The following is a 23,529-nucleotide window of genomic DNA, read 5'->3' on the forward strand; positions in this document are numbered from 1 at the left end:
TGATTTCTGGCTCCTGCTCCTGCACCTGACTTCAGCTTCGTGACAGTGTGGACCCTGGGGAGGCAACAGTAGGGGCTCCAGGAATTGGTTCCCACATGGGAGAACTCAGTTGCATTCCTAGCTCTGGCCTCGGCCCATTTCTGGCTGGTGTGAGCATTTGGAGAGTGAACCAACAGATGGAAGGTGTCTCTCTCTCTCTCTCTCTCTCTCTCTCTCTCTTCCCCCCTTCCTCCCTCCTGCCTTCTCAAATAAATAAAAGAGAAAAAAAAAAGAAAAGGAAGTCGTGGGGAGCACACGAAGGAGAGAGGCATTGCGGACTAGCTGCTTATTTTGCTTTGTGTCTTGGTAGCGGTAGGAAAAAAAAACATTGAAAATTATCTTGTACACCCCCTCCAACTCTGTGCCATAAATAACTAACCAAGTTTGCTCCGAGATTTCTGCAGTCTAGTTGGTTAGCTGGTTGATTTAGGGTTTGTCTGGTGTTCCTTGTCCCTCTTGCCGTTTCTTTTTTGAGAGAGTTTATTTTCTGTGTATACACAGGATGTCGCAGAATCTGGGTATATACATTCAGAATGTGGTTTTTTTTTTTTTTTTTGGTTGGTATTTAATTAGCATTTTGAAGTTGAATCATTATTGTAGCTGAAATTCATTTTAAATTGAAACCTGTGTTCACTACTGAAAAGGTGAAGCCAGTGTTATTTGCCACAGACAATCACCATGAGGTGATTGATCTAAAAGTGAAATATGGGGGTGAGCATTTGACCCGCCAGTTAAGACTCCTCTTGGGGCATCCACATCTCGTGTCAGAGTGCCTGGAGTTGAGCTTTGGCTCCCCTCCCAATTCCAGCTTTTCAATAATGCTCACCCTGGGAGATAGCAAGTTATGGTTCAAGCATTATGTCTCTGCCACCCTTGTGCTATTCTTGGATTGAGTCCCAGGCTCCTGGCTTAGGCCTGGCCCAGCCTCGGCTATTGCATGCATTTGGGCAGTGTTGGGTAGATCTTTTCTCTCTCTCTGCCTCTAAAATAAGTACATAAAAATTTAAGAAAAATAAAATGAAGGATATATGGCTATACTATTAAGTACTTTAAATATGATTTATCATAAGCACCACAAGGTAAGTAATAATATCCCAATATTTATTCAGGTTTTTTTTTTCTCAGATGAAATGTGTATTGAGAATCTCTTGAATCTCATGGAGCCAAAAAGTAGACTAGAAGGTGTAAATAATTGGCTTTTCAAATAGGGGCATTCACTGTTTCATTTTGTAAATAAAGAGAAAGCCGAATGAAGCATGAGGAAACAAAACACAGAAGCAAGTGCGTTAAAGAGCTCTTACCTGAAGAGCAAGTTAGGGGTCTGCTGTTGTCAGAGGAGCTCACTGACCCTGGCTTCAGGGTCACCCAGCACCCAGAGTTGGTAGTGACAGCCCCTCCCTCAGGACAGGGACTGGCTGGTGGGTAAGGGTTCCATGGAGATGGAGCGGGGACGGTGGTGGAAGAAAAGAACCAGGTGCTTTGGTTCCCTCTTGGCTGTTCAAGGACAGTGTCTTTGTTCCCTTGACTGGAGGTAAGTCTAGCATAAGGTGTGAGGGACAGATCTGCAGGACTTTTGTTTCTCTCTCTCTCTCTCTCTTTTTTTTTTTTTTTTTTTTTTTTTTTTTGACAGGCAGAGTGGACAGTGAGAGAGAGAGAGACAGAGAGAAAGGTCTTCCTTTACCGTTGGTTCACCCTCCAATGGCCGCCACGGCCGGCGCACCACACTGATCTGAAGGCAGGAGCCAGGTGCTTCTCCTGGTCTCCCATGGGGTGCAGGGCCCAAGCACTTGGGCCATCCTCCACTGCACTCCCGGGCCACAGCAGAGAGCTGGCCTGGAAGAGGGGCAACTGGGACAGAATCCGGAGCCCCGACCGGGACTAGAACCCGGTGTGCCGGCGCCGCTAGGTGGAGGATTAGCCTATTGAGCTGCGGCGCCAGCCTACAGGACTTTTGAAGGGACAGAAAGCGCAGAGACAAGCCTCTTTGCATCAGCAGATGGAGCTGCCACGACTCCCCACACCACATATCTGGGGTACAGAGGGAGCACACGGGCTCTTGAACTGGGAAGACTTTGTCTTGATGGTGCAGGACAAAGGGCAGGAGGTGGGTGGCACATGGCATGCCGAGAACCTACAGCAGCAGTGACTGGACACAGTGGCTTTGTGCTGCCTGCACCACGTGGGCCTAGAGGGGTGATGCTGGGGAATGCTGAGGGCACCAGTGAGCTGTGTATGTTGGACTGCGGGGGTTTTGACCTCGCTTGGCCGAGGATGTGGGTGGAGATGGGGTGCCCTGGGCTAATGAAGGGCGCAAGGAATCAGAACAAAGATGACACTCAGAGCTCAGCCTAGCGGCTGCTCCTCTGCTCTTTATCTATGTAACATGCTCTGGGCAGTACGGCCCATCTCCCCTGATTAGGTCACTCATTTTGCTAAACGTTCTCAGGTAAGGGGGTCCACCTGGAAATACCGATAAATGACAAAAGGTGAAGTCCTCCTCCCCTGAGGACTGGCACCGCCCCCTTTACCGAGTCTGTGCACTCCAGAAAGCCCCCGTGGCTTCCGCCCGAGCGCTCGGACACACACCTTGTGTCCCATGCCACGCTCCCCTCTTTAGTATGCTTGCAGAATTGGAAAAGGACTAAACCAAGGCAGTTACAGCTATTTCAGTTACTAGAACTGTGATTCAAAAAAGAGAAATACCAAGTCTTATACATTGTAAAAGAAACTATAAATCACACATACACACACACATATAACCCCAAAATGTAAGCACACACCCCAGAATATGAAGCAGCTGTCATTGGATGGTAAGGTTATCAGTGATTTTCCCTAAAATTTTAAAGAAGCATCATGCATTACTTGTACGGCCTGAGAAATTTTTATTTAAAAGTTGAATATGTATACTTCTTGCTACCCTCTGGGGTCAATACCCTGAGTTAACTGCTGGAAGTCCTTCACAGAAGGGTCCCTCTAGGAACTGGGACTTCTCCCCTCTGCTGAAATTAGGGAAGGTCTCAGTAGGGAGCAATAGCCAGCCATAAGCCTCACAGCGGTAGCCACGAGAGAGCGCAGAGCAAAGAGGTTAGGCTTCCAACCTCTTCTCACGCACTCAACAAAGGAAAAAAACCTTCTCCCTCTGAGCTGACCCTCATCCTTCATCTGGCCCCCCCGCTCTGGGCCTTCTGTCGGCAGATTCTTAGTTATGGCCGGCAAGATCCTCACACGCGCCCTTGCTCCACAGTGTCCCAGCACTGGGATCTTAGCCAGGTGAGTTAAAGTCCATGTGCCCCAGTCTGCTTGTCTATAAAGCACTAGGTTTATGTATTGCTTGTAGGCTCCCGTGAGCCCAGGCAGCAGAGGTGGACGATTCTCATCCTCCTGTTGACTTAGCCCAGTCACCTTTCCCAGCTCTCACGTCGAGAATGCTATTCTGGTGTAGCTGGGCTGTAAAATCTCAAGGCCTGTCATGAGCCCTGTGGACGTCCAGAGAAGGGAAAGGCTTACAATGCGGTTCCTACTGACCTGCTGGCCCGGGCTGGCTCCGTCGCAGAGGTGGCGAAGCCTCCTGCTGAGCCGTGAGTGCCGTCCCTCTGCTCCCGCAGCCTGACAGCCTGGCCGCTGGGCCCCGGGGCCTGCTCGCCTCCGTGGAGTCGGGGCTGTCTTTAAGCCCTTCCTTCTGGGTGTTCTGACTCAGACTTTCTTAGGTCATGCTGAGACAGCCTTCTCCTCCCCACCTTCCCTCCTTCCACCTGCTCTCCTAGATGCTTGTCACCCTTTTGGCTGCCCCGCATCTGAAGCCCCACCCCGTATATTTGAGAGTTGCTCCCCCCACCACACCCCACAGGTCTTGGGTCTGGCTGGACCACTCCTGCTACGTGATTCTGGGGCTGCCCTGCATCGCTTGTGACTCTGTGAGCAACCACGGTTGCTCTAAGTTTGCTTTCTGGAGTCAGTTTTGGTTGCTTGGAGTAGGAGACACAGCCAGCTCCTCCTTGTCTTTATACTGCTTCAGCTGTTGGCTCCCCAAGCTTCCCGATGGCCCATGCCGTGTCCTCCACCACTGCCTCAGGGCTCTGACCTTTCATTGTCATCGCCTGCTTGTCCCCCAGACTCATGGCTCCCCGCGGAGCAGGACCATCGATGTTTAGCTCTTGGCTAACATTGTCATAGACTGCCCCGCACATAGGAGGCCCTTACGAATGCCGTGCAGATGAACAAGCACCAGAAACAAGAGTAGCACCAGGAGAACCAGTTACCTCGGCAGCTTTCTGACAGCCTGGCCCTATTCCTGGTCTGATTCCAGGGAAAACCAGATTTCCTTTAGGCTTTGGCAAGGAAGGAGGTCTTCCCACAGCTTCCTGAGTGGGAGGGCGCACTGTTGGCCGCATCTCGAAGTGGGTGAGTAATCCCCAAGGCAGCTCTTAGCTTGAAACTCTGTCTTAGAACACGGTCATCTCCCGAAGCTTCCAGCTTAAAATGGAAAGTGACATTACTCACGGTGAAGGGCAGACAATAAAACAACGGGCGGGTGGGGCCCGACACAATGAGTTGAGTGTTCCCTGATGACAGACGAGTGCATCCTTGCTCCCGGGGCTCACAATCCTGCAGACGGCTCACTCACAGAAGGGCCTTGAGCTACGCCTTCCAATTAGCTCATCTCCAGCACCTCACGCTTAGGGGGACTGGAGTTGCTGGGTTTCTCAGCCTGCAGCCCTGCCCTGGGTAGTTCTGTGCGAGTGCCCCGTGGCACAGCAGCCATCAGTCACTCCAGGGATAAGAATATCTCCCACCTCTGACCGCCGATGACTGGGTTAACCTCAGACGATCATCTCGGGACACATCCCGGTCATTCATTTACTCAGCGCTGTGCGTGAGTAGCCTTCTAGGTGCGGAGCACATATCTGGATGCTGCGGAAGATATTGTTTAGAAAAGAATAGGACACAAGCTCTGCTCTCCTAGAACTCCTTGCCCAGCACAGGAATGAAATACATATAAGTGGCTTGAATAAAATATGTGACAAATGTCACAAGGCGTCTTGTTTGAAAGGGAATGGTCCCTGAGGCCCAAGCCTAAAACCATGTTTGATTTTTTTCTCCCTCACCTACCCCCGTCCCATCAGCCTGCGAGTTCTGTAGTTCTGTCTCCAACATACGTGATCAGTCTGGCCAGTTCCGCCTGCTCCTTTGCTACCACTGTGTTCCAAGCCACAGTCGTTTTCGTTTCCTGTCTCCTGGCTTCAGTGCTGGCTTTCCTACAGCAGCTTGCTGAAGTCAGGCCATGTTTTCTTGCTGGGTTAAAATCCTCAGTGGCTTCTCACTGCTCTTGAAAGGAAACCTGCAGTCCTGACTTTGCCCCATGGACTCTTCTCGGTCAAGCTCCAGCTTCTCCTTGGCTCATCACTGTCCTCTCCCCGCTTCCTACTGTGCTCAGCCTACTCTGTGGGGCTGCTTCTGTTCCTTGATCTTTGCCAAGCATGCACCTGCCACATTACCTCTGTGGAAACACGGTTCCCTTGGCCGGAGATGTTCCCCTTCCCTTGGATGCTTGCTTATCCATCTCCTGACGATGGCACATCGGCTAAAAGGTCTTCCTTGGATGTTCACCAAGATTCCTCTCATGGCCGGTATGCACTCATCTAACGGAGGCGCAGAGTCCCTGTCTGCATGCTTTGAACTTGGCAGGTGGAGTGTGTTCCATCCTCATGAGACAGGGCTGAGCATGTCCCTCAGGTGGGGAAACATGGCTGTGAGCCAAGGAGAAGGCCAGAAGAGGATGTGAGCACCTCCACCATGATGCTCGGGGGGTGGAGGAGGTCGTCGATGGAGCAGGGAAGAGAAGACGGAGCTTGTGAGCCATTGGGTGGCCCTGAGAGAGAGGGAGAGAGGCTGGCCATATATAAAGAAAGATTACAAAAGCCAGAGCAGGAGAGAACAGGGTGACCAGAAGTGCCAGCTTCTGCAGAAAAGTCAAGGGACACAAAGACCAGGAAATGACCTTGAGATGAGAAGGTGGTGATGCGGGGAGAGGAGAGGGGAGGAAAGGCGTAAGATGATGGGAAGAGTTGGAGGTGGAGGATACTGGAATTTGCCACCCCTAATGTGCCCCCTTGGTGTACTGATTATTTTGAGCCAAAGACAAGAAGCAGCTAGAGCCCTCTGTCCTCTCCCAGCTGGCCTCCAAGCAGGGCATACATTGGCCAGGGTGCCCTGGACGGAAGTCAATCCCCAGAACTGACTACCTAAACCTCATCCCCGTTAGTTCCTCCTCTGTGTTCGCCTCCCCACACTTCGCTGCCCCAGAGACTCAGAGCCCTCCTCCTCTGCCTGTCGCTTCTCTGGGAGGCTCTTGTCTTTGGGTTAAGCTGCTGCCGCATGCGCCCGGGTTCTGGCCACTCTTTGAGGTGCTCATCTCCAGGTGCTCCCACGTGCATGCACGAGCGTGTGTTAGTAAACTTCTGTGTCCTGTCATTCCTTTGTCTTTGCTAGAATCACGTAGAGGGTCCCCCCCCCCCCCGTGGACAGGGAACAAAGCCCGTATCTCTGCCCTACAGAGGGACAGAGTGTACCCAGCTTCCCAGGAAGTGCTGGGGTCCCAGCAGACCGTAGCCCCATATCCAGCGTCCAAGCTCCTCTCCACTCTCACTCCTCACGCGAGACCTTCGAGGATGTTTGTCGACAGCTAAGAAACCTCCAGGAAAGGGGCTGCACAGAGTGAAGAGGGGAGGGGACCGACGGATCTGACGGATCTGGAGGAGGAGGGAGACAACAGGCGAAGAACCAGGGCGAGATCTGTCTGCTTGTGAAGGCATCGAGGGATCTGGGCCACTAACCAATATAGTGGCAGCGTGACCTGGGGGCAAGGGCCCGTTTTGCTTTGTTTTAATTTAAGAAAAGCAAAAATGACAAGAAAAGCACACCTGCGTTGAGTCTGCTTGGATTTAACGAGCATCAATGCTTTTTCTCCTAGCTAACAGGAGATCTTTATATGACATGAAGCGTGAGGGCAGGTGGAAATCCCCCCAGTTCCCTTTTTCCAAGCATTCCCCCCTCTTCCTCTGAAGCAGCCAGCACTAGGAATTGTGGGTGCTGCGTGTATTAGCAGTGCACTCTCTCTGTGCGGCTCAGCTATTTCTTGATTCAGTCTACATTATTATTATATTTTTTTTTTTTGACAGGCAGAGTGGACAGTGAGAGAGAGAGACAGAGAGAAAGGTCTTCCTTTTTTGCAGTTGGTTCACCCTCCAATGGCTGCCACGGCCGGCGCGCTACGGCCGGCGCACTGCGCTGATCCGAAGCCAGGAGCCAGGTACTTCTCCTGGTCTCCCATGGGGTGCAGGGCCCAAGCACTCGGGCCATCCTCCACCGCACTCCCTGGCCACAGCAGAGAGCTGGCCTGGAAGAGGGGCAACCGGGACAGAATCTGGAGCCCTGACCAGGACTAGAACCCGGTGTGCCAGTGCCGCGAGGCGGAGGATTAGCCTAGTGAGCCGCGGCGCTGACCTACATTATTTCTGAGGTCTACCCATGTCCACACATCATCTGGGGTCATTGTGATAACTACTATCAGTAAATTCTAATGTTACAAATAGCTTGCATATATTTAGAATGATCTCTGGGGAGGACTATTTATTTTACTTCTAATTCTGGTTGTTGAAGTTTTATTTGTCTGCCTTTCTTTGAAAGGCAGCAAGACAGACAGACAGAGGGACAGAAAGACAGAGATCTTCTTTCTGCTGGTTCACTCCCTAAATGGCCACAACAGCCAAGGCCAAAGCCAGGAGCCAGGAGCTCCATCTGGGTTTCCCATGTGGGTGGCAGGGGCTGAAGTACTTCAGCCAACGCTGCTGTCTCACAGGGTGCACGTAGCAGGAAACTGGATTAGAAGCGGAGCAAGGAATGGAACCAGATGTGGAACCACATCACAGGTGGCGTCCTGCGTGGCGTTGCAGCTGCTGTGCGCAGCCCTTGCCCTTGCTTCTTCACGGTTCCCGTATCTTGTGCCATAAACATGCTTATGTGTGATGAGATGTGCTCTTCATTATCTCGCGTGTTGAGCTTCCAGAGTGTCTGCCATCTGCGTTTTCACAGGCATTTTATAAGACAGATTTTAGTGTTTCTCAAAGTATGATTCAAGGAGCACTAAAAATCATAGTTACATGGGATATTGTTTCCAAATACAGACCCCTGTGCCAACGTCAGACTTCCCGACTAGCGCTGAGCAGTCCCTGGTGATTCCGAGGCATTCTCCAGTTTGTGAGGCCCTGCGAAGACAGCCGGTTTCCCTTGCGGAGGGGCTGGGGGAGGAGGAGCAGGGGGATGGCAGGGGAAGGGGCCTGCGGGAGGGGGGAGGGGGGCTGGTGAGTCACGTTGAGTGGCAGCTCCCGTGTGCCGGGCACTGTGCTGGGGCATGGCGTCTGCATTCTGTCATCTATAGAAGAGACAGACGGTGAGAGCTTGAAAGGACAGCAGAGGAACGTGGCAGTTTAAAGATGGTTTAAAGATGGATTTCTGCAGCCCTGGCCTCAGAGAGCGCCCCCCACCCCCCGCCCCGCGCTCACTGAGGGACTGTGTGCTCTTGGGAACCCGTGGAACCTCTCTGAGCTCTCCTTTGCTCACTCACCACGTGTGGACAGTGTCGTGCTGGAGGCAGCCAGGCTGCGCAGCCCGGCATCTGTGGCTTGCTATGTGACTGGTCGCGATGACAATGGCAGGCATTGTGTGTCACCCTTCCAAGCAATGTGTGTGCACTCTGCAGGGTTTGGCGCAGAGCCTCCGTGTTTGTACGGTAATGGCATCTTGCTTGCACACTGTTTTGTTGATAGAAATCTCAAGCACGCGGTCCTTGGCCCCTCCATTTTTCTCATGTATGACAATCAGCTCTGAGATGCAAAGTCGAGAAATGCCTGCAAGTGGAAGGTGTGGGGGGGGGCTGAGTCGGGGGTGGACATCGAACTGTAAGTGCATGTCCGGTTGAACACAGACACGCTCGCTGCTGGCGTGCTCTGCCGAGGAGCTCGGCGAGTGTCCGTGGGAGGCAACACAGAGGCGGCTCCCACGCCTCCCTCTCACCAGCACCTTTGCTCAGAGAAGGCTGGAGCTGGTGGCTTCAGGAAAGGCAGCCGGGCTGGGCAAGCCAGCCTGGGGCCCAGGGGACCGACAGTGACATCCCAGAGGCACCATGGCTTTTCTCTCTGATTCTTAACCACCCCCACTCCTTGGATGCGTCTTCAGCCACAGCACCTGAGTCCACTACAGCAGCTGAGGGCAGGGAGCAAGACCCTCAGTTCGGTGACTTCGCTTTAGCTGGGTCACTTAATCTTTATTTTTTTGTAAAATGAATGGACTGTCTATTCTAGAGCAGCTTTAGGTCCACAGCAGAATTGAGCTGAAAGTACAGAGTTTACTCTCCCTCCTCCCATTCCCCTCCTCGAAGCCTCCTCCACTGTCACCCTCCCCCGTCAGACTGGCACACGTGTTGCAGTCCCTGAGCCTGGAAGGACCCATGATTATGATGCAAGTCCGTGCTTCTGTTAGGGGTCTCTCTCTCTGGGGTTGGACAAATGCAAGTGATCGCTGACTAACCACGCTGAGTAGGCCATTGCCCAAAGAATCCTGCATGCTGGCTGTCCATCGCTCCCTTCCTCCTCCGCCCTGGAGGCCTCTGGGGCTTTCCCTGTTTCCGGGGATTTGTCAGCTCACATAGACCAGACACCCATAGCCTTTCAGGTGCACTTCCTTCACCTAGCAGTGAGCATTTCAGACTCCTCTGTGTCTGTCCGTGGGTTGCTCCCTCGTCTCTTTTTTAGTGCTGAGTATTATTCCATTACGGGGACAGGCAACCCCTTTCTCGACACAGTTTTCAGGGCTGTGCTAGCGTGGGGAGGCAGCTGGGTAGCACGAGCAGAGTGCCAGCAACAACAGCGTGCGTGAACATTCAGAGGGTGCCCAGCCCGGGCAGTCCGTCCGGCGCCGCTTTCGGCACCCAGGCCTTCCTGAAGCCTGCAATTCGGGTATTCCGGACTCCCGCATTGCACAGCTGAGGAAGCGACAGCCCTGCAGGGGGAGCAGTGGCTGAAGGCCACCCGGCTCGGAAGGGGTGGATCTGGGATTGGAACCCAGGCGTTCTGACCTGGGGCCTCGGGACAGTCGTGCTTAACGACAGGGTGTATTCTGAGGAACGCGTCACTGGGTGATTTCATGATAGCGGGGACATCGTAGTGCAAACTTGCGCAAACCAAAACCGGCACCATGTGATCCTACAGGACCCCTGTCGCATGTGCAGCCCGGTGCTGAGTGAAATGTTAGGTATTTGGGTTATGACCTCCCAGGAAAGTGCTTAGCTGTGTTTGCACATAGTAGAAACATGTCACCAGATGGCGCCTATTTCTTATTGCTAACATTTTGAATGGCAAGACCATAGTTCTTCTCTGGCGAGCAATACTCGGCCCCAAGCTGTTGCGAAACTGCCCGGTGCAGATGGGTCGTGGAACCAGGAGTAACAGCCTGGGGCCCTGCCACTCTGGGACGCTGTGCAGAGCCCTGACGACCACTGAGCAAACAGCTAGCAGGTGGGTTGTTCCACTCAGTGTCACCAGGACCCTTCTGCGTACCGTCCTAGGTGACAGAGGGCCCCAGGAGCCGCAGCAGTCTCTGCTCCAACGCCTCTCCCCATGCTGCCTGTGCCCATCTCAGCCCAGAGGCCCACACTGGAAGGCTGGCACCCTGCGCCGCACAGAAGCAGCCCTGGGAGCATCTGGCCAGAGGTGTGGGCGCTGCGGCGGCCGCCGCGTCAGCGTGCACACACGTGTCCTGGCCGGTCCCCGGCGGGCAGACTCAGCCTGGGCGCAGCTGCTCACTCCCTGTCCCCTCCACTTCCTTCTGCCCTGGATTTCCAGACAGAGTCAAAAATGGGTTGACATCAAATAGGATTTGTTTTCTCTCGGTGTAATTTTCCATTTATAGGCAGCCTTCTCTCGGGAGGCTCTGTCCTCCTTCCTCCGTCTCGTGTTTTTTCTGGGTATTTGGGGAGAAGCTCTTGGTGGTTGTTTGTGAGCCCTGTGGTCAGCAGCCCAGCCAGTCATTCATTCAGAATGTCTCCAGAAAGCCCGTGGTTACCTTTACAGCAGCTCACGCTAATTTCTGTGGCTTCGGAGACCTCTCTGAAAACGGTGCCCACATAGCCAGGGCAGATTATTCAAAGGCAACATCAGCCCTGGCCCGGCTGCACCTGGTGGGAATGGCGGGGGTCATGACTGCAATTGTCCAAGCAGGTGAGGGGACAGCACCCACCTCTAGTGCTGTGCCCAAATGGACTCGCCTATCCCACGAGGTAGGTGCTGTGCTGACCCCTTGGAGGGTCAGACGAGGAAGTGAGCACTCAGAAGTGAAGGTCAGGGTCAAGCAGACTCCGGGTGGGGCCCAGCCCTGCCCACCTCTCCAGGCAGCTGCCCACTTTCTCTTCCAGCCCTGTGCTCTGGCCACCCCGGCCGTAGACTGGTGGCGTGGGCACACATCACGTGCCCTCCTGCCACAGGCCTTTTGCACACTCTGTGCCCGAACTCTCTGGCTGAGTCCCCCTGACCCGTCTGTCCTGTCTCCACTGTGACTTCTTCAAGGCTACCCTCTTGGACCCCAGCCACCTTGGCCAGATGTCCCGTTAAAGCTCTTGTGGTGCCCCTTGCCTCTGCTCCACGGCGCTGCTCTGAGGTTAAATCCTGGTTTTATTGCTCAATCTGCCAGTTAACACCTGGCTGTGTCTCAGACCGTGACTCCCCGAGGGCAGAGGCTTGGAAGTGCAGCCTTGGGCGCTGCTCTCAGCTCTCTGCACACTTACCGTGCTGGACTTCAGTAATCTCTTCCTGCATCTCGCTCATCCCCTGGCCTCTGCGTTTCCTGAGGGCCGTGTCTCGATCTTTCTCTTAACACAGTGCTCAGCTCGGTAACAGCTTGGTGCATTGAACTGAATGAACTAGATTTAACCGAACCGTGTAACTTGACAGAAGGCACCACGACATGTGGGTGCTTTCGATGGAGCAAGCCCACCAAAAACAATCCTTCTGGACCAGCCTCTTGGAAATTGGGAGTGATGTTAGAGAGAATGTTAACTTTCTGAAAAGTGCAGTGTATTTACAATGAACTAATGGATACTCCATTGAACTTTGCATTGTAGAATCGACTGTGACTTTCCCCAGGAGGTGCATACAAGGGTTTGTCAAAAGTTCATGGAGAATAGAATTAACAGGTCATTTGGGCACCTCAAAATATATTGAAATCCATGCATAAGAGGGGTCTTCAAAATATTCATGGAAAATGCATATTTTTTTTTTATTTTTATTTTATTTTTTTGACAGGCAGAGTGGACAGTGAGAGAGAGAGAGACAGAGAGAGAAAGGTCTTCCTTTGCCGTTGGTTCACCCTCCAATGGCCGCCGCTGCAGCCGGCGCACCGCACTGATCCGATGGCAGGAGCCAGGAGCCAGGTGCTTTTTCCTGGTCTCCCATGGGGTGCAGGGCCCAAGCACTTGGGCCATCCTCCACTGCACTCCCTGGCCATAGCAGAGAGCTGGCCTGGAAGAGGGGCAACCAGGACAGAATCCGGCGCCCCAACCGGGACTAGAACCCGGTGTGCCGGCGCCGCAAGGTGGAGGATTAGCCTATTGAGCCACGGTGCCGGCCGGAAAATGCATATTTTGAAAAAACCTTTTGCATGGATTTCAAAACCTTTTGCTCCAAGATAATGTTATCTGTTAATTCCATTTAGACATGAACTTTCTGAAGTGCCATCGCATATGGTTGTAAATCTAAGAGAAGTGAGGAAGAAAGGTCTGCCCCTGCAAGGTTCATCTCAAGTTTAGTAAAAGTCAGGGCATAAATAACTCATGGAATCTCATCGGATGTTGCATTGGAATTTGGTTTCTTACAGCCCTTGGCCTTGGATGCTTTCCTTATCTCTCTGGGATGACACCGGCTGGCTCATCTGCCAGCGCTATCAGCCACCGGCTCCAGTCGTGGCCTGATTACAAGGGGGCACTCCCTCTCTGGAGCCACCCCTTCCAGGACCTGTGCATCTCCTCTGTCTGGCCGCTGGGCCTCAGGGCTTCCAGATCCAATGGAGGGGGAGAGAGGGAGAGGGAGAGGTCAGCTTCTCTTCCACCCATAGCAGGAGAGGGGCAGAAAGCAAGCGGGGGGCTCCAAGCCTGGGCCCAGCCAGCAGGGGTGATGCGATGCTGCCAGGTAACCACAGGCTCCCACAGGGGCCACCCAGCTCCAAGGAGAACAGGCAGTTATTTGGAAAAACGGTTTTCTTTCAAGCTTCTTCCTCCTTCCCATCACAACAGGTCATGAGCGTGTTCCCTGGAGGGTTGAATAGCCCTTTGAGGGTCTCAGAAAGTGCCAGTTTCTCAGTTGAGAGATGAACCTACAAGATGGATTAACAGGTCATTTGAAGGAACTCTCTGGGGTGCCTTAGCTCTGTGTCTGCAACGATTAAGGTAGTGCCGTCCTGGTCTTGCTCACCACGGAGACCTGCTCCTGGCACACTCGCTGGTGCCCAACAAGTACCCAGAAAAATGTTAAGTGAATGCAGGAAATAGGAGGCTGGCTTACGGTCCTGACAACTTCCCAAGGTGGACAAAAAAACCTCTATCTCAGCCACACCTGGCTCCAATGCATTGGATAATGTTTGCTGCTCCACTTTGACTTTAGAACTAGTTACCACATATCCAGAATCATGCAGTTTATCCCAGAAAGTTAAAAAATATACATGTTGTCCCCCTAACTCAGATCCAAGAAGAATTGAAGAAAAGAAAGTAATGAAGCCACCACCTGTGATACTGGCATTCCATGTAAGCACGGGTTTGAGTCCCAGCGCTCCATTTCCAATCCAGCTCCCTGCTAATGTGCCTGGGGAAGCAGTGGAAGATGGCCTAAGTCCTTGCACCTCTGAACCCACATGAGAGACTGTAATGGAGTTTCAGACTCCTGACTCTGGCCTGGCCCAGCTCTGGCCATTGCCATTTGGGGAGTGAACCAGCAGATGGAAGATCTCTCTGTCTGTCCTTCTCTGTGTAACTCTGCCTTTCAAATAAATCTAGGAAGGGAGAGAGAGAAAAGAAAGAAAACCAGCACAGTCATTCTACACGAAGTGGCAGAACCCCATGTGTCCTGAAAATATAGCACAAATATTGAGAGAGAACATCCTGGGGTTTCAGTGGTTACAGAAGAAGAAACTCAAAAGATCTGTTGATGTGGGAATTGGAGACTTGTCTGCGGGCTGGGCTGGCCTCGGGCGCGTGCAATGGAACCTGGAGCCAGGAGAGGGCGCACTGAGCCAAGTGTGCCTGCGGTGATGGCGCACTCAGCAGAGCTGTAGAATCATCTGTTTTTCCCATGCAGGTTTTTGTGCTCTCTGCAGGATGAGAGAGAATTTTCCCTGCTCTGTACCCAAGAACGAGCTTCTAAAAATATAATCAAGCTGATGACCTCGCAGATTAAAGAGGGCTTTGAAAGTTCAAGGAAAAGTGGAATTAAAAGAGAATGCTCATTTTCCATGAATTTTCTGAAGCCTCCTGGTATAATCATATTTTTAAAAAGTTTTTTTTAATGGACTTCAGCCTTTGGTCTCCCAAAAATCTGTGAACAAACTTCCCACCCCGTGATCCTTGTAACAGGTCTTGTTGTGCCCTGGGATTGCTAAACTCTTCAAATATTGACTTATACATATTATATCATACAAATAAAAGTGGAGGAGCTAGATGGTGAAGCTGGGGAGGGTAAACTGTTCTTTTATCTCTTTGAGTGTGGTTGATCCAGCTTTATTCGGTTAATAAGGGTTCCTTGTGCTCAGATACTGACGCCCTACAGCATCTTGTTGAGAAAGAAAACTGTGGATTCCTCGGGCCGGGGCGCTTGACAGCCTTGTGTTCTGTGGACAAAGCTTGCTGGGAAAAGGGTTGTCTTCCCTGCATTCTGGTTCTCAGAGTATGAAGGAAGAGCAGCCAAGCAGACTCCCAGCGGCCGTGGAAGAGAGAGCGAGCCGGCGGTGTGCAGGTGTGCCTGGAAGGCGGGGTGTATCCCAGCACTGATTGCTGCAGTCCTGGGTGGAGACACCGATGGAAACCTGGGGGAAAAAATGGGATGGTCTCTGGGGGAGTGGCTGGGGTGGGGGAGGGCCAATTCGCACTGGATCTGGTCACTGCAGGGCTTTGTCTAGTTAAAAGGGAAAGGAGATAACTCGTGGAAATGTTGCTGGAGAGAGCGCAGCGGCTGTTGGCTGGACCTCTGCTTCTAGTCCCAAGTTTCTGCGCAGGGCGCCTCCTCGCCGCCGGGGGCGCTCTTGCTCCAGCCTCGCTCAGCGGCTCTGCACGGCCCCGCCTCCAGCCCAGCCCAGCCGTGGAAGTGCTGCAGGCTCCTCCCACACCCGGGGTGCCGTGGCCTGTAGCTGCCCTTGGTCAGGCGTGCATTCTGTTCTTAACTGATTTGGCTTTTACTGGGAGGGGGCTCTTGCGTCCAGTTCCGCTGTCCAGCTGCCGTGTAACCACCAGAAGACCTGCCTGCAGCACTGCTCATCCGGGCTGGGTGCAGCCTGAGACCGGGTCTCTCTACTCTCAGTGGATCCCAAGCCCCAGCGAGCAGAGCAGCTCAACCGCAGGCTACACAGCCCTCACTCTGGTGTCAGCACGTGCCCTGGCCCTGGGGTGGGGTGGGGTGGGGGGAGGTCTCCTTTCTCATCTGCTTAGCGTCCTGCCCTGGCTCCTTTTCCTTCAGTCACCCTTTGAAGTGGCCCCAGGGCCTGTCCTCAGCCACCTCTCTTAAAGTACAAGGGGACTTCAAAAAGTTCATGGAATATGTGTGTGATGAAAAAATTATGCATAGATTGCAGAACTTTTTTGCATTAATATAAACTTATTTTTTAATGGCAATATTTTGGGGGGGTGCAAAGATTTATCTATTTGAAAGTCAGAGTTACAGAGAGAGGGGGATCTTCCTCTGATTCATTCCCTGGGTGGCCACAATGGCCAGCACTGGGCTAGGTGGAAAGCAGAAGTCAGAATTTTCATACAGGGTGCAGGGGCCCAAGCACTTGGGCTGTCTTCCTCTGCTTTTCCAGGTGCATTAGAAAGGAGCTGGATGGGTATCTAAATATTGACGGAGTCTGTGGACTCAAAAGGCTTCCTTAGCCTTGGCAGCTCATGACAAGAGCCTCGGGTGATTACTGACGTCATAAGAGTGTCACTTATTAAATCAACACAGGAGTCACTGTGCGCTTGCTCCCCATGTAGGACCTCTGTCCTTAATGTGTTGTACTATGAGAATTAACAGTAAAACTAGTCTTCAAACAGTACTTCATACTTTGTGTGTCTGTGTGGGTGCAAACTGTTGAAATCTTTACTTACTATAGAGTTGGTCTTCTGTATATAAAGATAATTAAAAATGAATCTTGATGAAGAATGGGATGGGAGAGGGAGTAGGAGGTGGGATGGGAGTGGGGGTGGGAGGGCGGGTATGGGGGGGAGAGCTGCTATTTTCCTAAAGCTGTGCCTATGAAATTTATATTTATTAAATAAAAGCTTTCAAAAAAAAAAAAAAAAAAAAAGGAGCTGGATGGAAAGAGAAGCAGCCAGGACTCAACACAGCGCCCATATGGGTGACGTGCTAGTGCCCCAGGCGGTGGCTTTACCCACTACACCACAACGCCGCCCCTAAACTTCTCTTTTAATTCCATTTCTCCGGCCACCTTTTTTTTTTTTTTTTTTTTGACAGGCAGAGTGGACAGTGAGAGAGAGAGAGACAGAGAGAAAGGTCTTCCTTTGCCGTTGGTTCACCCTCCAATGGCCGCCGCGTCCAGCGCGCTGCTGCCGGTGCACCGCGCTGATCCAATGGCAGGAGCCAGGTACTTCTCCTGGTCTCCCATGGGGTGCAGGGCCCAAGCACTTAGGCCATCCTCCACTGCACTCCCTGGCCACAGCAGAGAGCTGGCCTGGAAGAGGGGCAACCGGGACAGAATCTGGCGCCCCGACCGGGACTAGAACCTGGTGTGCCAGCACCGCAAGGCGGAGGATTAGCCTAGTGAGCCACTGCGCCGGCCGGCCGGCCACCTTTTGAAGTGTCCTGGTGTTTGCTGTCTCTGGCTGTCCTTGTCTGCCTCTGGGTTCACCGTGTCTCCCAGCCCCTCCTCACGGTCACAGCTCCTGTCCTCCAAGAAACCTTCCTGAATACATCTGTCTGCGGCAGATGTCCCTGTCCCCGTCCCTGTCCCCTCTGTCCACTCTCACTGCTTCATTAATGACGGCGCAGAGAGGGTGATGTGGCCCGAGCCCCCGCTGTCCGTCACGCTCCCTACCCCTCACTGCCCCCAGCACCTCCCCGTGATTCGGCCCCTCCCCTTCTCTGCAATGCCCTCCCCTTCCCCTTCGCATTCCCTCCCCTTACCCCCCAGTCCTAGTTCAGGCCAGCAGATTCTCAGCCCTCAGCCAGCGCAGTTCTCAGTTTGCTCTCTGCAGCTTACTTTTCTCACCTCGTCCTGTCTCCAGCCTTGTCCTCCAGAATCAGAACAGTGCCTCGCCCTTGGTCAGATTTCTTTGTTCCTCACTGCCTTCAGGGAAAAGGCCAAACCCCTTAGCTTAGCAGTCAAGGCTCTTTATGATCTGGTTGCAGCCTAATTCACTCAGGCAGCAAAGGAAGCACCCACTGGGTGCCAGGCCTTGCAGATACTTTTATGAATGAGTTAGTTGTAGTCCCTGCCATTGTGGGCCCTTGTCACAATGGAACTTTACAAACACACACACACACACACAGACACACACACAGAGACTCACACACACGTATTAAAGACAGTGAAAGAAAAACTGCAGGATATCCTTTGAAGGTTATTCCTTTAGTATCAAGGAGCCAAGGCAGAGAACAAAGGGTCAGGCCGACAGGTATCTCCTTGGGAAGGTGACATTTAAGCTGAGACCTGAAAGCGGGTGATACAGTGTCAGTCTCCCAGCACGTGGGTGCACTGTGCTGGGGGAGAGGGGCGCTTCTGCTCTGATTGTGAACCCCTCAGCAGGAGCCACTGCCTGTTCGTTTGAGTCTCTGGTGCCTGGCACGTAGTAGGCTCAGTAATTATGAAATGACAAAGCTGAATGGATGGGTGGATGAATGAACATGGATGGGTGAATATATGGCTGTGTGGCTGGAGGGGTGGAAGAATGGATAGAGGGATGGAAACATACGCTGTTTGAGTTTAGCTGGATGCAGTTTTGGGGGGGAACAGTTGTATAACCAACAATGCTCAAGCTTTGAGTTTACTGGCATTGGCTTGAGTTGGGGAAGAAAGGCTGGAACAAGTCCTCACTCAGGTTTCCACCACTTTGCTTACGTGGCAAACCTTCCTTAGGATTGTGACATGGGCACTTTTAGAGTTGTGTTTAATGCTTAGATCTTTACAGGATCTTGTTTCCATTCTAAAGGGAAACTACGCAGAGTAATGACAGGTGGTGTACAGTTAGGTGCCCGGTCTTCGCAGTTAAATCACTGGATTCAAATACTGGTCCAGCCACTTAGTAGATCCAGGAGGCATCACCAAGCCCTTAGTTTCATTACTTGTAAAATGGGAGCAACAACAGTACCCACTTTCAGAGGCTGGCTGGGCACATGTGAGCAGCCAGCACAGTGCCTGGAACAAAGTAAGGGCCCAGAAGCAGTAGGCGCCAGAGTTGGAGGCAGCATCTCTTTGGCCTGGTGCATCCAAATGCTTCCGAGAGAACCACAGCCAGAGGTGGCCCTGGACATGCACCTTGCACTCTCTGGTGGAAGGAGAGGAAGTCTCTCCCCTGGGAGCTCCTTGGCTCCAGGGCAGCTCCCGAGAGGCACAGCCATGCCTGTGGGACCATGTCCAGCCCCAGCCCGGTGTGGGCGTGTTCACTGCTGAGTAGCCATCCACAGTGGTGCCTTGTTCTGCCCCACCCTGCCTGGACGGCACTTCATCCCAGTTTGTGAGGTGGGCGTCCTCACAGCAGCTGCCCCGTTAAATAGCCAAAACCACGCGAGTGTGTGAATGTCAGTGTTGCCTGTGCTGTGAGGTGGTGCTCCGCCCTCCCTGTTCCTCTCGAGTGGACACATGGATGAGTGGGTGGCTGTAGGAGAGGTGGTGCTCACTCAGGCTCTCCCTGGAAGGGGGCAGTTCAGATCCCTTGTGCAAGGTCCTCGAGTCTCCAGTATCTCCAGCACGGATCCCTTTGCCTGCCCCGTTGCCGCTCACCCTTGGCCTTTATGACTCAACTTATGGCTGCTGGCCTCTGTGGGCTGGGCCAGAGCCCAGGGCGTCTCCTTGGCTGACCAGGCCTTGCTGGCCATGGATCTGGGCCTCCTCGCACAGGAGGTCTGCCCCTGGCCTCTCGGCAGGGTCACCCCACAGTGGCCTCTAGCTGTCTTCTCAGCAGTGAACACCCACGCACCATCTGGCCACACCCGCACAGGCTCTCTGCTCTCTGGGCCTCCCCAGGTTGCAAGGCCGCCTGCCTCCAGCGTTGCCCTAACTCAGCAGGATGTTTCTAAAGCCAGAGCTACCTCCTGTCCCTCCCCCGACACGAATCACACTCCCTTTTCCAACATGGTCTTCAGGACTCACCCCCAGAACAGTCTGGCCTCCCCTGTACAGGGTAGAAGCCCCCCGTCCATCTGCAGGCCCAGTCCTGGCTGTGTTGAATGGGAATGCAAGCCATTTTGCAAATCCTCTCTCGCCAGATCTGAGCAGCTGACCCAAGTGTCTCTTTCATTCCCTTTCCCTTTCCTTCTCTGAGTCCAGGTGACAGGCCTCCTGGCCTAGTCTCTGAGGAGGGAGCACCTTCAACACACAGGCGCTGTGCTGGGTACCAAGTCCGAAGTTGCCTCACAAGCATAAGACAGGCATTGCTGTCTCCACATGAAAAGATAGTCAGCATCATTAACCATCAGGGAAAAGCAAATCAAAAGCACAGTCTCACGTCATACCCACCAAGGTGACTTGAGTACAAAAGGCAGGTTATAGCAAGTGTTGATGAGGATAGGAGGAAATCAGAACCCTCATACATCACTGGTGGGAATGCAAAATGATGCATGCTTTTTGCAAAAATTGTTTAGGGGTCCGGCAAATGATTAAGAGTTACCATACATCCTGGCAATCCCATACCTATGTGTATACCTAAGAGAAAGGAAAGCATATGTTGCCACAAAAGTGAGTACATAAATCTCAGAGCAGAATTACTCATAAAACCAAAACCTGGAAGCAAACCCCAATGTCCACCACATGATGGATAAACAATGGAGTATGGTTCCGCCATACAGAATGCAATTGCGTAGAACAAGGGGGATGCACCTTGAGAACATCATGCTAAGCGAGAGAAGCTGGTGACAAAGGGACATGCGTTGTGTGATCCATTTCTGCAAAATGTCCAGAATAGGCCAAGCTGTGGAGTCAGAAAGTAGACGAGCAGTGCTGGGGGCTGGGAGAGACAGACTAGGGCATGACTGCTGATGCATATGGGGATTTTTCTAGGGTGTTGAAAATGCCCTGAAGTTAGCTAGTGGCAACAGTTGTACAACTCTGTAAATGTACCAAAAGCCGGTGAACTGTACACTTTAAATGGGTGAATTTTATGTGTATTATATTTCAATGAAGTCTTTTCCAAATGTCCCCACCTTAAGTGTCTCCCTCTTTCCCAGTTGCGTGGTTCTCCCAGAACAAATACGAATACAACATTCTGTGATTTCAAGAGTCCCCAGCACACGTATTAGAGCCCAGCAGTAGGCGGATGCTAACAGAGTGGCTTTTCTATGGCCTTTTTTTTTTTTTTTTTTTTTTGACAGGCAGAGTGGACAGTGAGAGAGAGAGACAGAGAGAAAGGTCTTCCCTTTTTTCGTTGGTTCACCCTCCAATGGCCGCTGTAGCTGGCATGCTGCGGCCGGCGCACCGCGCTGATCTGAAGCCAGGAGCCAGGTGCTTCCTCCTGGTCTCCCATGTGGGTGCAGGGCCCAAGCACTTGGGCCATCCTCCACTGCCCTCCCTGGCCACAGCAGAGAACTTTACTGGAAGAGGGGCAACCGGGACAGAATCCGGTGCTCCGTCCGGGACTAGAACCCGGTGTGCCGGTGCCGCAGGCGGAGGATTAGCCTATTGAGCCGCGGCGCTGGCCTCAATGGTCTTTTGCCATTAGTGGGCAAGCTCCAAGAGGGCGAGGGTTTGTTTGTTTTATTCACCGTTATGGCCACCATGCTTAACCCAAGGCCTGGCAGCAGTCGGCTGTCCATCAGTATGTGTTGAGTGAATGGACGCCTTCACGGAGCTCACATCCTGGGCGGGCACACATGCCCAGTCATGACTGCCAGTCATTCATTCCTGCAGCACCTGTTTCCTGTGTTCTCCTCCATGAATGGAGGGCATGGACGAAGCAGACATCTCTGCCCCAGGGGACCTGGGGACACAGGGATCCATACAGAGCAGCTCTCCCACTTTCCTCAAGCACTGAAAACACATCGCGTCTAACGTGCAGTCAGCGTTTACATGGATCGAAATTGCAAGATGTTCTACAATTCCTCTAGTGGGGCTTTGTGGGAAAGTTGGGCCGAGTTGAGATAATCGTACAGGCCATCAGAGAAGCGCTGCAGGACACAAGATGCGTGAGAAGAAGGTTGACCAGAAAAAGGAAAATGAGCATTTCCAACAGAATGATTTCCCAAGATGTGATTTTAATCTGGTGCTGAAGTAGGCGTCAAATCAGAAGAGGGGGAAGTGCCAAGTGCTAGCCTTCATCCCAGTGTTGGGGAAGGCTTCGAGAAGAGATGAGATGGGAAGGGATGACTCAGAGGCTGGGAGGGGAGGGGACAGGGGTGTTTAAAAGAACTGGGGGAGATTTAATGAAAGTCCATCCGTCTTCATCACCATGGAAAATTATGGGAAGGATTGTCATGAGGTCAAGACAGAGGGCGAGAAGATACACGATGATGACATAAGTTGGGAAACCAAGAAGCTGGCTTGTACATTCACAGCCCAGTGGGTGATAGAGGAACGAGGTAGAAAATTAAAGCAAAGAAACTCATCCAGTTGGCTTTTCTCCACACACACAAACTCTTTATTCCACCTCTCTCTTGCCCAATATCTCATCTTAATGTTCAGGATTCTAGGAAAGTCTTAATGAGAAGGGGGTGGGAACAGGACTAGGTGGTGATTAAGTTGCGAATAAGGTTCTTAAAGAAGACAGGATGAGGTCAAAGCATTGAGACACTCGAGATGGGAGGAGGCAGGAAGATGTGGGAAGAATGAAGTTCAAGGTCAAGGATGATGTTGAAAACTCTGGCACAGATCACAAGTGGAGTTTGGGAAATGGGGGAGATGAGCAGAGGGAGAGAGACCCTGGACTGGGGAGGGTTATGAATGGGGAAGCAGAAGACCAGAACTGCGAGGATCTTCTTGAATGGCACCTCCTGATTTCACTGCCAGAGGGTGCATCCCCAGAATCCAAAAGGGGAGCTTGACATCCCCAAGTGAGCCAGTTGCAGATGAGCCCACGAGCAGAAAGAGGCCAAGTCTCCCTCTATCCTGCAGTTAGCACCTCTGTTGTGTTTGTTGGCCAAGGCCATGAGAAGGAATAAATGACAAAGCCGGCCCCTCTCCCTCCTCGCCTGTGTGCCCTGATGGTCAAGGGCAGGGGTTTGGGCCCAGGAAGTCACTGAGGATGAGTCCAGACTCTGCAGCTGCCATGGTCGCAGACTCCCTGCTGCAGTCCCAGTGTCCCCCTCTGCAAAGCTTGGCGATGCTACAAAAGCACCATCGTAGGGGTGAACTGAACTCCTGCCATGGTTGCATCATGCCTCAGAGGCACAGTCTGCAGCATTTCAACATCTCCGCAGTCAGGCTGGGCAGCATCTTATGTCTTGGTGATGCATAAGACGACGGTGTAGGAGATCTTATGAATTTGATGGAATATGTGAGGGGATATGGGTAAGTGGCAGTTGGGTGCTTTGTGGTGGTTGTACCTGTGTTGGGTTCATGGCGCTGCCCCTTCCTCTCATTGTGCCTGTGAATGCTTTTCCCTGGTGGGTAGAAGCTAGGGCCCTGAGTCAGCCAAGGGCTAAGTCAGGGTGCTGCTCGCCCTGAGACTTGGGCCAGCTGAACCTCAGTCTGTGCCTCTCTGGAATGGGGATGACAATGCTACCTAAACCCCTAGGGTTGTTGGGAGAGTAAAATGAGATAAAGTTATACAAAGTGTTGAGTGCAGTGCTACACTGTGTGAATGTTAGATGACGATGTGGATGAGACACATTATAACATAATAGCATTGCCTTATTATACCTCATAGGAAGAGCTAGCATTCCTGAGATATAATATCTTGGGAAGCCCACCACCAAACGCTCCTCTCAGGCTCTCCGGGGAAGTGTCCCAGTGCCCAGGTGAGCCCTCTTGCCTGGGATGGAATTGGGGCCACCTCCCCTTGGTTTCTGCCCATCTCACCTTGCACCCTCCGTC

At 52.4% G+C, this 23,529-nt stretch overlaps 1 protein-coding gene and 1 long non-coding RNA gene across 4 annotated transcripts in view; one reads left to right on the forward strand and one right to left on the reverse strand.

The window, feature by feature from the left end:
• The window catches only part of LOC138850171 (uncharacterized), a 195,460-nt gene that overhangs the window by 137,507 nt on the left and 34,424 nt on the right, over positions 1-23,529 (forward strand). The window lies entirely within an intron of this gene.
• Positions 1-23,529, reverse strand: part of FGF1 (fibroblast growth factor 1) — a 96,204-nt gene that overhangs the window by 44,316 nt on the left and 28,359 nt on the right. Inside the window, exon 1 of one of the 3 annotated variants that reach the window (XM_051843315.2) lies at positions 3,565-3,675. The exons of the other annotated variants lie outside the window; for them this stretch is intronic. The gene's annotated coding sequence lies outside the window, so the exon portion shown is untranslated. Of the gene's footprint in view, positions 1-3,564; positions 3,676-23,529 lie in introns of those variants that run through there. 3 annotated transcript variants of the gene reach the window in all.

Source organism: Oryctolagus cuniculus, chromosome 6, assembly GCF_964237555.1.
Source record: "Oryctolagus cuniculus chromosome 6, mOryCun1.1, whole genome shotgun sequence".
NCBI lineage: Eukaryota > Metazoa > Chordata > Mammalia > Lagomorpha > Leporidae > Oryctolagus > Oryctolagus cuniculus.